Source organism: Chlorocebus sabaeus, chromosome 11 (assembly GCF_047675955.1).
Source record: "Chlorocebus sabaeus isolate Y175 chromosome 11, mChlSab1.0.hap1, whole genome shotgun sequence".
NCBI classification, from domain to species: Eukaryota; Metazoa; Chordata; class Mammalia; order Primates; family Cercopithecidae; genus Chlorocebus; species Chlorocebus sabaeus.
In genome coordinates, this window is record NC_132914.1 from 66964713 (window position 1) to 66981110 (window position 16398).

Sequence of the window (16398 nt, forward strand, 5' to 3'; positions counted from 1 at the left end):
CTGCCGGCCACACCCCCCCGCCCCGCCCTCCCTCCGTGAGGACCGGCCGCTCCCGGCTCCCGGCTCCCGGCCCCCGGCCCCGGCCCCGCTTCCGGCGCAGGCGCAGTCCCGCGTTCGCGCCGCGGCTGCCGGCGTAGTGAGCCCGCCACCGTGGAGTGTAGCGGGAAGGGCTCGCCGTCCTCCTCCGCCTCTCGCTGCTTCGGGGCGCGCTCTCTGCGGCTCTGTGAGCGCCCGTGAGCGCCGGCAGCGGCCGCGGTGGGTTCGTCAGGTGAGTGCGGCCGCGGGAGGGAGAGGCCCGGAGCGTGGAGCACCGCCCCCCTCGGCGCCCGCGCGCCCGCCTCCGGCGAGTGGGCCAGGAGGGGCGGCCGCGGCAGGTGCAGGTGCCGGCGCCGTGGAGGGCGCAGCGCGCGGGGGTTCGGCGGGATGCCCCGGCCCGGTGAGCGCGCTCTCCGCCTGGGCAATTGGGCTCCGGGCTCTTGGGGGCGGCGTGTGGGGGGACCTCGTTGCCCCGGGTCAGCCGGCCGCCCCGTGGGCTGCTGGTGGGCGCCGGGCGGCGGCTCCTTCCCCGGGCACGGGCGCGTTACACATTAACTGCGCGGTCCCGCGCGCCCGGGGCAGGGAGCCGGAGCCCGGCGGGTTACCTGGCGGCGGGGGGGCGCGGTCGGGAGCTGAGGGCCGGGGTCGCGAGGGGGATGAAGACGGAGTTCCCGAACAAGTCGGAAGCCGCTCACAACACCGGGCGCCGCGCGGCAGGGCTGTGGACGGGGCAGTAGGTGTGGACCTGGGGTGGTTTCGTGCCCCAGTCTTAGGAAACGACGCGTGAGGCACCGTGCCGAGGCGTAGAGGTCACCCTCGGGAGGTTTCGGTGAAACCTGATGGGAAATTCCGGGCAGGCGCCCGGAGTCGCGTCCGAGGAGGCAGCTCCTTGCAGCCAGACTTGTGTTCGGGGGAGTTGAGACGAGCTGCACGGGTGGGATTGCACGGCTCTGCCCTCCCAGCGTTGACAACTCGCCCCGACCGCCCGGGGGAAGCGCGAGCTTTCTGGCTCTAGAAGTGATGATGCTGGGTGGAAGCCGCAGCATGTAAAGAGTTGCCGGTTGTTATGGGATTAAAAAAAGATATATCTGCAATGGCTAAAGGGTAAGGTCTTGAAAGACAAGAGCGCTGAGTTAGTACTGATTACTGAGAGGCAATTTAGTTTCATGGAAATGTTGCGTGTTCGGAGGCTACCTGTTATACACTCTCCTGTTTCACCCCAACTCCTTCCTTTCAGTGTCGGGTTAAAAGCCTTGTAATCTCTTGCAGTGGCATGATTGCATAATTGGAGGAGGGGCCGGTAAGAGGATTACAACAAAACTGTTCCATTGTAAATCAATTGAAAGACCCAGTTCTTGTTCATTATCCTTTTTCTCATTTTGTTGTTCATGAAGGTTTTTTTTTTCCCCCAGTGGTGAATGACAAATCAAGGAGAAAAGAGGCAGAATAGGGTTGTAGACCAATCGTAGTAAATATTTGATACTGTTAAATATTTCACCAGTTTTATGGGGCCTTGTGCTGTTACCATTTGTTATTTATTTACTAGTACTGTGCATTTTGATAGGACTTTTCGTGTGTGGACATTGTATTCCAGATATGGCTTATGTGATCTAATCCTAAAGCCCTTGTGGAATTTATAGAAATAAACAGTTATACAGTTAAGTAGTCCATTTTTTAACTATTGAAGGAAAAGCCTTTAATTTTTTTCCATTACAGTAATGTTATACATTAATGTATACCTTTGTGAACCAAAGTGTTTAATGTAACTCTTCCTTCTGTGTTTGGCAGACAACTCATCTGTGGTATTGAATACTTGTAACCTTTCACCAGGATGGCCATTTAATGTTTAGCTGCTTTGTGGGTTTTCTGAATAGATCCTATTGTACTTTTTGAATTAGTGTAATTATCCATATGCTTCCTTTAATATTCTTTACCTTTGATTTTGTATAAACCCTCATCCTCCCCCAACACACACATCCTCTACAAATAATTTTTAATATGGAAATGTTCTTAGAAATCTGTTTCACCCCCTCATTTTTTAAACATGGCAGGAAAAAATACCTTGTAGATTACAGTAGTTTTATATGCATTACAGTAGTTAGTATACTTTTTCCCCCTCAGCAGGAGTCAGTGAGCAAATTAGTGAGCTGGCTGAATGAAAAATTATTTAATGTTCAGTTCCATCACTTACTGTGCATAAAACCTTGAGTAAAACATTTAACCTATTTGAGCTTATTTTCTCCATTTGTCAGTGGAAATACTATTAGGTTGAAATTGCTAGTATTCTGCTGCTTTTTATGTTTCAACCTAATATGAACTTCATAGTGGTGAGATGAGGATTTAATAAGATACTCCATTAGAGATGTGGGGAAGGGGAGAAGGAATCAATGTGAGCTTGCTTGTGTGCAAGGCACTGTGTGTGCTTGTTTTCCATACCTTGACTCCTCAGTCCTCTGGACATTCCTGGGATATAGGTGACTTGTCAAATTTTACAAATCAGGAAATGGAGGCTTAGAAAGTTGCGATAATTTGTCTGTGGTTACTTAGCTGTAGGTGGTCGTACAGCTGGCCAGTGACAGAGCCAGTATTAAAAACTGTATCCAACTGCCCAAAATGGAACTTAGTGCTCTTATTCCTTACATTCCTGGTCTGCACTTTCTATTAAAGAACTTTGTAACTATAAGGAGGCACACAGATGACAAGTGTTACCATTTGTATTTCTGGTTTAAAAAATACCCACGTTTTCTAATGACGGTGATACCAGCCTTGCTACTACAGTGACTTTTAAGTCTAGTGCTTATCAAGCCAAGTCCTGGTATAAGCTTTATACTAACTCACTTTCACAGTGAGCTAGGAGATAATGCTTTATCCCTATTTTGTAGTTGAGAAAATTGAGACGCTGAGACCTTACGTAGTTTGCTCAAAGTCATATAGTTAAAGTGACAGGTCTGGATTAGATGTCCGTTTGTCTTCCATGTCTGTGCTGTTAACCACTACACTCTGTCATTTCTTCATGTATAAGTGGTAATGCTGAAGAATTGTTTGCTCATAATCACTGCATTATCACTTCTTTGTGTGTAGCTTATAATGCTGAATAACTTTGTAATTTAGCTTTTATGAGATATGTAATATTAATGTAATATGTAATTCTCATGTGTCACCAGAGATTTTTTAAAATCATATACTCAATTGAGCATCTACTCTGCAAGTCACAGTAGGGGTTAAAGGAAACAATTCTTAAGGAATATGGGAGGTAAGGCCTTATCATCATTCCCATATCTTTTCTAAGTTCTTCAAAATGTAGAACACACGTTACATATTTTAATGAATGTCAACTAAGACAAAGTGCTAGGATAGTTGAGTAGTGGAGAGGAAGGACAGATGGGTAGTGGGAAGAGATATTTGTGCATTGAGGTAATGAGGGAAAGCTTTGAAGATATTCCGAGGGAGTACACTTTTTCAAACTAAACTTTTGTCCAATATAATTCTGATTAAGATGCAATTCAACAAAGCATAGTACATTGGTTACTATGTATTTAATATCCTAAAAACAAAATATCTGAGCTTTTGCAAACTGCTTTCTAGCTAGTTTGTCCTTTTTTTGTACTGCTATCCTTAATTGTACCAGGTAGTACTCTTAAAAAATTTTATGCTTTTGTAATACTGAGTATCTCTTTTTTGGTATTTATGAGCTTTGATATTTGTGTTGTATTTGTAACTGTTTCTAGGGACCTAGAAACATGTTTGTTGACAAGGTGGTCTCTTCCTCTAGTCTACAAGTTCTTCGAGAGTAGGACTTACCTCATTTTATAGCTTTAACATTGGGCCTGGTAGGTACTGTGCTGTGTTTGGTGATGGATGATCAGTTGAAGAATGTTAGGGTGTATTGAAGCTGATCTAGCAGCAGAAATTGAAATGAACATTGAATGAGAAATGAAGGGACAAAGGAAGGAAGAGGAAGATACTTACACAACTGGGAGCATTAACTTGCTATCTCTGTTTTCCCTTCTGCTTTCTTTTTCAACTTACAACTAAATGAGGTGGTTTTATGAGCTTACATCTTACTTAGTCTTGGTTAGAAAGAAGTGGAAAAAGTAATCTGATTTATCTTAGAATATAGGCAACATGAAATTAGATAACTATAGCCATAAAGTGATATTACTTAGAGGAAAAAGAATGAAAATTATTCAAATAGTTCAAGTTCATGGAAGATTTGATACTTGTAGTTAACAACAGGATTGTAAATATAAGCATAATGGCAAGTTGATGAAATTCTCCTCAGGGGTACGGATATAAGTATATGAATTGACAGTTTTTAGTATAAAGAAACTCTATTCAAGAATGTGAGAATGCCCTATAAGCATAAAGGAGCATACAGATGATAGCTTAGAACCACTTAAATAAGTGAATTGTAATTTGATACGCCCAGATAAAAGTAATAGTATTGAATATTTGTTTGGGGGCACCTGGTTGTCAGATAAGGATAAAGTATAAAAGAAAAACCAAGATAAGTTTGAGAAAACAATAAGCAAATTTGTATCAGTTCCCTGTGGGGAAAAGAATCATATTTGAACCACATGCCTCAGAAAGACTAGTGTTCCCCTTCTTTCCCTTTTGTCTAAGATAAATAAAGATCCCTTCTGATTTGTGAGACCCATCTCCTTCAGTATGCTTTTGCTATTTCCCCCCATTACTTTTTTTTTCTTTCTTAGATCTTTATAAAATTGTACATTTGTATTGTGCTTTACAACGTGTACAACATTTTTACATTGATATGCCATTTGATTTTCTCAGATGTAGGCAGGGGAGATAATACCACTACCATTATAGATGTCAAAACTGAAGCTTAGAGAGATTAAATGACTTGTGTCAGTTCACACAGCTTGTCAGTAACAGAATCTGAACTAGAAGGAAGGTTCTGAAATTAGTCTGTTAAAATGCTCAGGTTTTCTCAAACTTCAATTTCTCCAGTTTTGATACTCTCACAAGGTACTTCCTGTTTCATTTCTATCTTTTTCAGCAAAAATGTAGCCTGAATAACTGTCTCCACTCTTTACTGCTTTGCTATTCATTCATTCTCTAAAGACTCTTGTTTATTTATTCAGTCAGTGCATACTTCAGCGCCTATTGAATGTTTAGTTGACATATATTCTTAAGAGGATATATAAAATGAGGCTTCCATTATTGAGAAAAAGAAATTTGGAAAGTGATTTTTTTTTTAAAAATATACTTTTAAGTTCTGGGATACATGTGCAGAAGGTGTAGGTTTGTTACATAGGTATATATGTGCCATGGTGGTTTGCTGCACCCATCAACCCATCATCTACATTAGATATTTCTCCTAATGCTATCCCTCCCCTGGCCCCCAACTCCCCAACAGGCCCAACAGGTGTGATATTCCTCTCCCTGTGTCCATGTGTTCTCATTGTTCAACTCCCACTTATGAGTGAGAACATGGAGTGTTCTGTTAATTTAAACGATTAACAGTTACTCCTGACAGTTACTTGAGGTCAGGAGTTTGAGACAAACCTGGTCAACATGGCAAAACCCCATCTCTACTAAAAATACAAAAAATTAGCTGGGTGTGGTGATGGGTGCCTGTAATCCCAGCTACTCAGGAGACATACGTTGCAGTGAGCCGAGATTGTGCCACTGCACTCCAGCCTGGGCGACAGAGCGCGACTGCATCTCAAAAACAAAAACAAAAACAAAAGTATTGTGGAATTAGTGGGAATTCATTTGTGATCTATTTTAATAAAAATGGGAAAACTGTGTAGCCTGATTGATCATTTGACTAATTTTGCCTTGGGCTATTAATTACATTCGCATTTATAGACAGAGAACACTTCTTAAAAGATAAATGCGATTTTTTTCGTCATAACTAAAATGCTAGTTTGGGAAGCCAACTTTAACATTATTATGAAAGCTAATGAGAAAATGTCTTTATATATACTTGTTTTGTTTTTTCCTCCTTTATTATATAATATTTGAATAAATTTTGAACTTCCCTTTTTATTTTGAGAGCATTATAATTACGGAGAGTTTCAAATAAGATAAGTAGACACAATAGTGTAATAAACCTGAAAGTTTCCATCATGTAGCCCAGTAACTGTCAACAATGATCAGTCCTCATCCATCCGCTTCTCCCACTTCTGTATTATTTTGAAACAAATTGCAAGTCCTGTGTAATTTCCCCTGTAGATATTTCAGTATGTATTTCCCAAAGAAAAGAGCAGTTAACTACAGTACTCTGCAAACTTTGTTTTTTGTTTATTTTTTCATTTTAATCTACATTTCCTGCTTTTGTTATTACAAACTTAAAAAATTAACACTAATTCCTTGATATAAAATATCTATACTTTTAAAGAAAATACACAGGGATATGGGTACTATAGTAAATTCAAGTTTCTGTTTATTTTGATTTATATGCTGTTTTTTACCAAGTCCTGTAAGGAGCCAAATAAATATTTTAAATTCTGGCATAGTAGCAAAACAGAGGAGGAAATGATAACAAAAATAATATAGGGTGGTTGGTGTAAATGAGTGAGGTAGAAGTCCGAGGAGGTTGGTTATGGTAATAAAGGTAATTAGGGATATTAGTATGAGGCATCGGGTTTGTCCTTTGGTATTGTGAATTGTTATTATTTGTTTTAGGATAAGTTGAATTAATTTTTGTTGGATGATAATTAGTCAGTTGTTGATAAGGTGCTTGGAAGTTGGAATTAGTAAGGAGGGAAATAGAATGATGGGTACTACAGCAGGCAGGCTTAGAATTGTTGGGGCGATGAATCGGGTAAATAGATTTTCGTTCATTTTGATTCTCAAGGGTGGTTGTAGTTTTGTTTGTCAATTTTTTTTTCGAGAGGGGTAAATAATAATTTGTGCTTAATAGTTTTAGTTGGATGGTGAGGAATGGTGTGAGGAGTATGGATATGATGATGCTGGGTCACGTAGATGTATCTAGTTGGCATTTCACTGTAGAGAGGTGTTGTTTCTGTCGGTCTTTAACTTAAAAGGTTAATGCTGGGGCAGCTGTACAGTGGGTCTGTAGAGAGATTTTGTAGAGATTTATGGGGTGAAGGTGTATTAAGAGTATGGAGTAGGGTGTGGTAAGTTTATAGGGTAAATACGGGTCCTATTTCAAAAATTTTTAGTGGAATTAGTTCTACGAAGATAGGTATAAAGCTGTGGTTGGCAGCGCAGATTTGTGAGCATCTTCCGTAGTATACGCCTGGTCGTATAGCAGTAAAGGTAGTTTGGTTTAAGTGTCTGGGGACTGCGTCTGTTTTTAATCCTAGTGTGGGGACAGTTCATGAGTGTAAGACGTCCTGGGAAATAATTATTATGTGAATGGGGGCTTCAATTGGAAGAATCACTCGGTTGTCAACTTCAAGAAAATAATAGAACACAAAGCAATAGCAGATGCTCATTTCAATAGCAGTGCTTTAGAGAAACTTCAGTTTTGTCTTTGTGTAAGTAAGAGAAGGGTTCAGAGATTAAACATAATTATTCTGTTTGGATTGTTTACTTTTTTTATACTTTAAGTTCTGGGATACATGTGCAGAACATGCAGGTTTGTTACGTAAGTATACACGTGCCATGGTGGTTTGCTGAACCCAGGATTGTTCACTTCTTAGAGATTCTTTGCTGTGATTTAACCTGTATTCCCATCTCCCTACTCCCTATCCATTTCACCTTCTAAGTGTGTCTCAGATGTAGTGGAGTTAGGTGGAGTTAGGGGTTAGAGTCAGACACACCAGAGTTTGAATACTAGCTCTGTTACTTTTTGGCTATTTGACAACATTAATCTCTCTGAGCTTCGGTTTTTTATATCTGTAAAATAGGGATAAGAACCATTTCAAATGAATGCTCTGAAGATTAACTGGAATAACTGTGTGTTTGTGAATAAATACAAATGAAGCTGTTCTGAATGTTTTCCATATGTGTATATGCCTCCATCCCCTCATTTCCAGTCCATGACCTTGGCATTAGATCAGACAGTAATCCTTTAAACGGCCTCTAGTCTCTCTAGTAAAGTTCTCATTGCCTTGGGAGTCATTTTTAAATGACTCCATTACAATGCATCTATACTTTCTAAAATGTAGATCTCAGCATCTCTTCAGGATAAACTTTAAGCAGCATTTTCTCTTTTAAAGAAGGCTTTTAATGGTCTCTCACAGTCCGCCTCTCCAGCCTGCTTTTCTGTTACTCTCTCCTTTGTTAGTTTTATTAGTGCCAGACCCTTATTCCCTGACTATCCTATCCTATTCCCCTTGCGCGTCTACTGGACTTGTATTCAGCATTTAAAATCTGACTTATATTTTACTTCTCCCTGAAACATTCCTCTTCTTCCCCCTTCCCTCCCCACAACTCTGAGAATAATCTCGCAGTGGCTCGTAGAGACTGTGTGCTGTATCTTTGGTCCATTTGTACCTGTATTCTTGGAACTTAGTACCAGGATTTGCCCGGAGGAGTTGAAGCTGGCGATCATCCTTCCATTCCAACAAGAATAAATATAATTTATCACATATATGTATAAAATAAATATATTTAATATATATATAGTAAATGTTGAAGGTTTTTAAAGAAGTGATGGAATTTGTAACTAATTGATGGAATTTATCACAGTTCAATTATATGCTATTGAAGTAGCAGTCTCATTTTTAATCTCAGAAACTGTTTCTTTCATAATTCATGTTAAATTAAGAAGTCATTTGGGAATTTAAAAAGCGTCTATACTTTCCTGCCTGCCCTCCTTCCACAACTGTCTGTGAATAAATTGAAAGAGGAAAATAGTGCTTACATAATCTTTATACCTTTTCTTTTGACATGCCTTGGAATATTTAATTTCTATTATTGTGATAATAGTAAAACAAAATTGTACTACAGTATAATATATAGATGTTTACTTTTTTTGAGGAAAATCATTCAAAACAATAAGCTTTTAATTGTTAATATCATATTTAAACCCAAACTCAACACATTGCTTTTTGTTGTTAGTAATAGTGCTTGTGCTGATACAGTATGATCAAAATATTTGGCAAGTATTAGGAAATGCCCTAGAGATCATTATAATAGTAATAGCCAATCTTAATTGGTAAGTGCCAGATATGGTGCTAAGTCCTTTAATTCTTTTTTTTTTTTTTTTTTTTTTTTTTTGAGACGGAGTCTCGCTCTGTCGCCCAGGCTGGAGTGCAGTGGCGCAATCTCGGCTCACTGCAAGCTCCGCCTCCCGGGTTCACGCCATTCTCCTGCCTCAGCCTCCCGAGGAGCTGGGACTACAGGCGCCCGCCACTGCGCCCGGCTAATTTTTTCTATTTTTAGTAGAGACGGGGTTTCACCATGGTCTCGATCTCCTAACCTTGTGATCCGCCCGCCTCGGCCTCCCAAAGTGCTGGGATTACAGGCGTGAGCCACCGCGCCCGGCCCTTTAATTCTTATGACTACCTTAGGAGATAGTACAGTTATCTCCCCTTACCCTTGTGTGTGTGTGTGTGTGTGTGTGTGTGAGAGAGAGAGACAGAGAGAGAGAGGGTCTTTCTTTGTTGCCCAGGCTGGAGTGCAGTGGCATGATCACAGGTCACTACAGCCTCAACCTCCCTGGCTCAGGCTATCCTCCCACATCAGCCTCCCAAGTAGCTGGGACCACAGGTGTATGCCACCACCCACTCCTAATTTTTAAATTTTTTATAGAGACGGGGTCTCGCTATGTTGCTTTGGGTTGTTGTTTAAACTCTTTGGGCTCAAGCAGCCCTCCTGTCTTGGCCTTCCAAAGTACTGAAATTAGGGCATGAGCTACTGTGTCCGACATGTCATCTCCATTTTCAGATGAGAAATTGAGACTTAGATCTCTAGGTCACTTCGTTAGTAACTGGTGAAGCCAAGATTTGAGCCTGATTCCAGAGTACAAGCTATTTGGTGAGGTAGTGAATACTGGCTAAGTTACCCTATTGGCCTTTCTTCTAGTAGAAGAGTATACTCCTTTATCTACCAGGATTATTTGATCCAGTTCTACAATGAAATAGATGAAGATATTTGGGCTCAGATAAGTTACCTGCCCAGGTTCATAGATAGACCTCAGAGCTTGATCAGGAGCCTTAGCTTTCTTCTTCAAGTACTGATGCTTCTACTCTGCTGTGTTACCATATTACCTCATTTGTTGGAAATGATTTACTTTCTGAGTGTAGTGCTTTGAGGAATTTTAGTAAATATAGAATTCAAATTATTTAATTTTCACATGCTTTAAATTGATATGAAAAAAGATAAAAATCACAGCTTTAGTTTTTATTTTTCTAAAATTAAAATCCCATGTTTCCCATTTGTCAAGGTAAGTCCAAATTAGGGGAATGTGCATTTTGCGGAAAAATGAATTTTGTTTTTTCTTTTGGACTACTGATATAAATCAAGTTGCTAGATTTCATTTAAAATACGTATATTCATTTTATTCATGTTTTTCAGACATTTCACTGAAAATATTTTCCCATTAATCCTGATTTCTTGAGTTGTCCTAGGGATGCCTTTTGTTTCAAGAAACATTTAAAGAATTAACTTTAATTAGAATAAATAAATTTCATAAGAAGTTATTAGGATCTTTCTAGGCGTTTGTTAAATGAGGCAATATGTATGAAATTCTTAGCACCACTATCTGACACATAGTTTACCTTCAGTAAAGATTGGCTGTTGTTTTTGCTGTGATAGTACTGACTTCGAGAAATAAAAATTAACAGGAAATGCATATTGGGGATCAGAAACAAATTGTTTTGATCAACTTTTTCTTGTGGTCTGCAGTTGGCTTTTTTACCTGGAGCTCAGTAATAAGGCCAGCCAAGTTGTGTTGGTAATTCACCCATAAGAATTTAGTGTGATCATCTTTTTTACATATTGGTCATGATCCTTGACAAGTTTAATTTATTAATTGGGATCATCTTCAATTGAAATTAGTTCTTTTTGAATCACTCATTGCTTAATGCAAAAGATACTACTGCTTAAAAGTAGTAGTTTTTTTTGCTCTTATAAAGACTTTGCATGTGAAATAAATCTTAAAGCTTCTGTATATTTAAAGGGCAAAAGATTTTCAGACCAGTGAGATTGGAAACTCATTACCAGCTAAATTATATTTTATGGAAATTTCACGTGCTTGAAAAAGGGATTACATTTAACCTCAAAATAATCTTCTTTTCAGAAGTGACTTGAATTTAGACAGTGTTTAAATATATCCCCCAGAAGGAAAACATTGTAGGTTAGAAGCACTGCTCAGAGGCGTTGTCCTAAGTGCTATATAGCAGGGGTCCCCAATCCCTGGGCTGTGGACCAAAAGTGGTCTGTGGCCTGTTAAGAATTGGGCCACATAGCAGGAGGTAAGTGGCAGAAGGTAAGTGGCGGATAAGTGAGTATTCCCATCTGAGCTCCACCTCCTGTCAGTTCAGCAGCTGCATTAGATTCTCATAGGAGTGCGAACCGTATTGTGAACTGCACATGCGAGGGATCTAGGTTGTGTGATTCTTAAGAGAATCTAATGCCTGATGATCTGAGGTGGAACAATTTCATCCCGAAACCATCCCCTCCCACCCTCTGCCCTGTCTGTGGAAAAATTGTCTTCCATGAAACTGGTCCCTGGGGCCAAAAAGGTTGAGGACCGCTGTTATATAGTATTATCCCTTTTAATTTTCATTCTGTTAGGTAGCAAAACCAAGGCACAGATTTCCAGATGGGAGAACCTAGGCTCAGATTGTCTCAGTAATTTGACAGAAGCGGGATTCAAACCTGCCTCTCTTGGAGACTTGTACTTTATATTCATAGCTTGTGCCCCAGCTAATGGAGTATCTGTGTTTCGTATAAATGCTTTGCTTTCACACGGTAGATATATCTGGAAATCCCTTACAAAGGTTTTGTCTTTCTCATTTCCTACTCCTTGTTTGGATCTTTCCTTTGGCTTTATTTTTTCGAGAATCCTTTGCCTCTGATTTATTTGTCCTTCCTGTGTAGTCTCTGAGTTTGTTTGCATCTTTTGTAGCATTTATCACGTATCATTGCCTCTACTTGTCAGTTTCCTAGTCTGTTAGGCTGTTTGAAGGGAGAGTAGATTTTTCATCTTTCCCCAGAGCCTGATACAGAGTAGGTCATTAGTAAATACTTGCTGAAAGAATGGCTGAAATACTGTGTTTATATGTGGGAAAAATAGGGTTAATGTTGCAGGCGTGATGGATTTTAATTCAAAACTAAGAGAAACATTTTCACTAGAACAGTGGAACAATGGAGTGGCAAGGCAATTCTGCTTGTAGTAGTAGGTGTGTCGTGGTGGTTAAGAGCTTGGATGGTAGAATCTAATAATGGTAGGCTTTAATTCTGACTACTCTAAGCTGCAGTTTCCTCAAGTATAGATGCACTGTACTTAATATTTAGTAAGTGCCCAAAAAATACTAGCTGTTATAGGAGGAGCCACCTTAACTTCCTGTGAGACTGGGGCTAGTAGTTGAATGACTTGCCTCCTTGGCTCCCCAGCTCCCCGTACCCTTCCTCTCTCCCTGGATTATTTTGAAGCAAATCCAAGTAACCTTATTTCATCTATAAATACTTCAGTGTGTATCTTTAAAAGATAAGGATTTTAAAATTATAACCATTATGCCATTATTATCCCTAAAATTAACTATAATTCCTGATAACTTAATTTGTTTTTACAGTTGGTTTATTCAAAGAAGAATCCAAACAAGGCCCACAGATTGTGTTTAGTTATTTCTCTTAAGTCTATAAATTTCCTCTACTTTTTTTTTTTTTTTTTTTTTTTTTACAGTTTATTGGAAAAACCAACTGGTTTGTTTATGATGAGAGTTTCCCAAAGTCTAGATTTTGCTGTTTTTGTCCCTGTGGTGTTACTTAACATGTTCCTTTCTCCTCTGTATTTACTATAAACTGATGACCATCAAGAGGCTTGTTTGGTTTGGGTTCTTTTTTTTTCTTAGGGGGCCAGAATGCTTCATTAATGGCAGTGATGATCATTTCTTATTTGCCACATAATATACATAATGTTTGATTGTCTCCCTTTTTGTGACAAGATGTGATCAGTGAGTTCAGGTACTGTCGTTCTAATTGATTAACTATAAAGTTCCTCAAACAACCTTTTACCTTACGGTTTTAATAGCTATTTAAATAATTACTGCCCTAAATCCATTATTTCATTAGGATTCCAAAGTTATATTTATTAAATGGAATTCAGCTAAAAAGAACTTTTTTTCATGAGCTGTTCAGTTCCTTGATGTAGAGGAAAGCCAGATAAAATGCTTCATTTCATTTTATTTACCAGTTTTGAAAATAATGAATTGGTTCCATAGCATTGATCAAAGAAGGCCAGTGAGGTACTTTGCTTTATTTTTAGTGTCATTATGACCTCATGGATTTAAAAATATTTGCCTGTCAGTTCTTTGCAGATATTATCCTTTTTGATGTTCAGATTGTCCCGTTTTTGGTTAGTGGGAGTCCTTTTGATATCAGTCCAGTAGTTTTTGATAGTGTACTTGCTTTCTGGTATAACAAGATGTTCCAGGGTCCTTTCGTCCGTTTCTGTCCCAGGCTGGAATCAGCCATTTTCCCAGGGAGCCTGTGTTCTTTTTTGGAGGACGTGGTATTACTCTGAGCACATGGGTGCTTAACTGCTCCTGAATTGGTCAGTGTTGCTATGTCTTTTCATTGGATAAAGTTAGAATTTTTTTTCTGGTGTTTTTGAGTCAAATTTAGGCCTCTAGGATTTAAATTCTTTGATTTTATAGTTGTATTTTTTCTAATATGCTGAAAATCTTAGTTCCAAATGACAGTAGCATAACTTATTTGCTTCATCTTATACAAAGTTTCAGAATAACAGTATCAATATTGCTACTATTATTAACATTGAAAATAGTTTATGACTTTTTTCACTTCCTTTTGCTTTTAGAATACATTCCATTAGGGAGAGATACTTATATTGTTGTGTTTTAAAATCACTTGAAGTAGTTCATTTCTGTGTGGTTAAGCTACCATCTCAATACACAAGTTTATTTGCTTTATGTTTAGGGATTCTTTTTTAAACTTTAATTTTTATTGTTTACATGGTTGCAAGCTCAAAATCGAATCTGTAAAGCAAGGTACTTTCAGAAAAAAGTCCAGCTTTCATATTTTTCACTGTGTCTTCTCTCCTTCTGTAGATACCCATTTTTTTCTTTGGTTCCTTTTTTTTTTTTTTTTGAGACAGGGTCTTGCTCTTTCACCCAGGCTGGAGTGCAGTGGTATGATCAAAGCTCACTGTAACCTCAAATTCCTCAGCTCAAGCCATCCTCCCATCTTAACCTTCCAAGTGGTTAGGACTATAGGCCCGCACCATCACACCCAGCTAATTTTACAACTTTTCATAAAGACAAGGTCTCACTATGTTGGCCAGGCTGGTCTTTAAGTCTTGGCCACAAGCTGGCCTCCTGCCTCTGTGTGTCAAGTTTTTGGGATTACAGGTGTGAGCCACTGAACCCAGCCTTTCCATTATAAAAAGTTATATATATATATATGTATATATGTATATATATTTATATTTTTATTCTCCTTTTTTAGATAAAAGGTAGTTTACTGTTTTTTATCTTGTTTTTTAACTTACTGGTATATCTTCAAGGTCACTTCATAGCGATATATGGATACGTATTTTACATCTGTGCAGTGCTTCATTATGAGGATGTACCCTGGTTCATTAAATCAGTGTTTTGTTATTACAAAGAGTGCTGCTTTTCATGTTGCCAGTTTATCTTTAGGATAAAGCCCCAGGAGTGGCATGCTTGGTCACAGGTTTAATACCATTTTGTAGTTATTGCTAAATTTTCCTTCATAGAATTTGTACTGTTTTGTATTTCCAGAAATGCAAATGCTTTTACATTTTATGATTCAGCGAACCTTGATATAGAGAGGTGAATTCATAGTACATGGGATAGAAGAAAGAATCATAAATAGTTACTGATTAAAATGTCAAAGTTGAATGCAAACCTAATATAAAGGTTTTTTTATGGTAATGAATTGGTTAGTGTACTTGCCTGAACTATATTCAAGTGAAAATGAATTATGTACTTTGAATATAGCTGTTTTCTTGGTATATGTAGGTGTATGGATTATGAATAAAAAATGAAAATTCTTTGGGGTGAAAAAACTAAATTTTAATGGAGTATTAAACACCTTACATTCCTTATTAATCTCATCTTTCATTTGGCATAGTGAATATTTTATGTGAAAAAAACAAGGACTAGTTTCATTTTGAAGAATAAACCACTTGCTATTAATAAATAGCTTATTGGATTTGAAATTTGTCATTTGTAGATTTAATTGTTGCACTTTGGGTTGTCTATATGCTGGAAAGTCTGTGACAGATACTAATTTTTTTTTTTTTTAATGTTGGCTTTTTTAATTATACTTTAAGTTCTAGGATACATGTGCACAACGTGCAGGTTTGTTACATATGTATACATGTGCCATGTTGGTGTGCTGCACGTATTAACTTATCATTTACATTAGGTATATCTCCTAATGCTATCCCTCCCCCCGCCCCTCTAATTTGTAATTTTGAAATGACACTGAGTTAGATCTCTTTCAACTTTACTGAAATCTTTTTTGTTTTTATTCTCTACTTGTATTATTTTTAACACTTTTTATTAAGGATTTGAGAGTCAAATTTTTCAGCTTGTTTAACAAACAAATACTTCTCTATCTTTTGGAAGAAATGATGTGCTATGTTATTTTGTTTGGCTTTTTTTTTTTTTTTTTTTTTTTTCAAGATAGAATCTTAGTCAGTCGCCCAGGCTGAAGTACGGTGTCTCAGCTCACTGCCACCTCCGCCTCCTGGGGTTCAAATGATTCTCCTGCCTCAGCCTCCTGAGTAGCTGGGATTATAGGCATGGGCCACCATGCCCAGCTAATTTTTGTATTTTTAGTAGAGACAGAGTTTTGCCATGTTGGCCAGGCTGGTTTTGAACTTCTGACTTCAATCTGCCCACCTCGGCCTCCTGAGTAGCTGGGATTATAGGCATGGGCCACCATGCCCAGCTAATTTTTGTATTTTTAGTAGAGACAGGGTTTTGCCATGTTGGCCAGGCTGGTTTTGAACTTCTGACCTCAATCTGCCCACCTCGACCTCCCAAAGTGCTGGGATTATAGGTGTGAGCCACCAAGCCTGGCCTGTTTGGCATTTTTTAAGTTCCGGGAAGATATTATCCACAGCTGTCTAAGTGCTGTCATAGGAAGGAGAAAAAATTGGAAAGAGAGATTGGGTTCAGATCCTAGAAGACCTTATTTTTTTGGCTAACAAGTTTGGTCTCTATCCAGCAGACAGTGGAAAATCAATAAAGAATTTGTAAGATACCA

At 38.8% G+C, this 16398-nt stretch overlaps 1 protein-coding gene across 5 annotated transcripts in view; it reads left to right on the top strand.

Annotated features, from left to right (window-relative positions):
- Positions 1 to 2: 2 nt before the first annotated feature.
- The window catches only part of RAB3IP (RAB3A interacting protein), a 64528-nt gene continuing 48132 nt past the window's right edge, over positions 3 to 16398 (top strand). Inside the window, exon 1 of one of the 5 annotated variants that reach the window (XM_008003996.3) lies at positions 3 to 268. The gene's annotated coding sequence lies outside the window, so the exon portion shown is untranslated. Of the gene's footprint in view, positions 269 to 339; positions 437 to 16398 lie in introns of those variants that run through there. The other 4 variants (XM_008004001.3, XM_073020944.1, XM_073020945.1 and 1 more) reach the window with 4 other exon arrangements.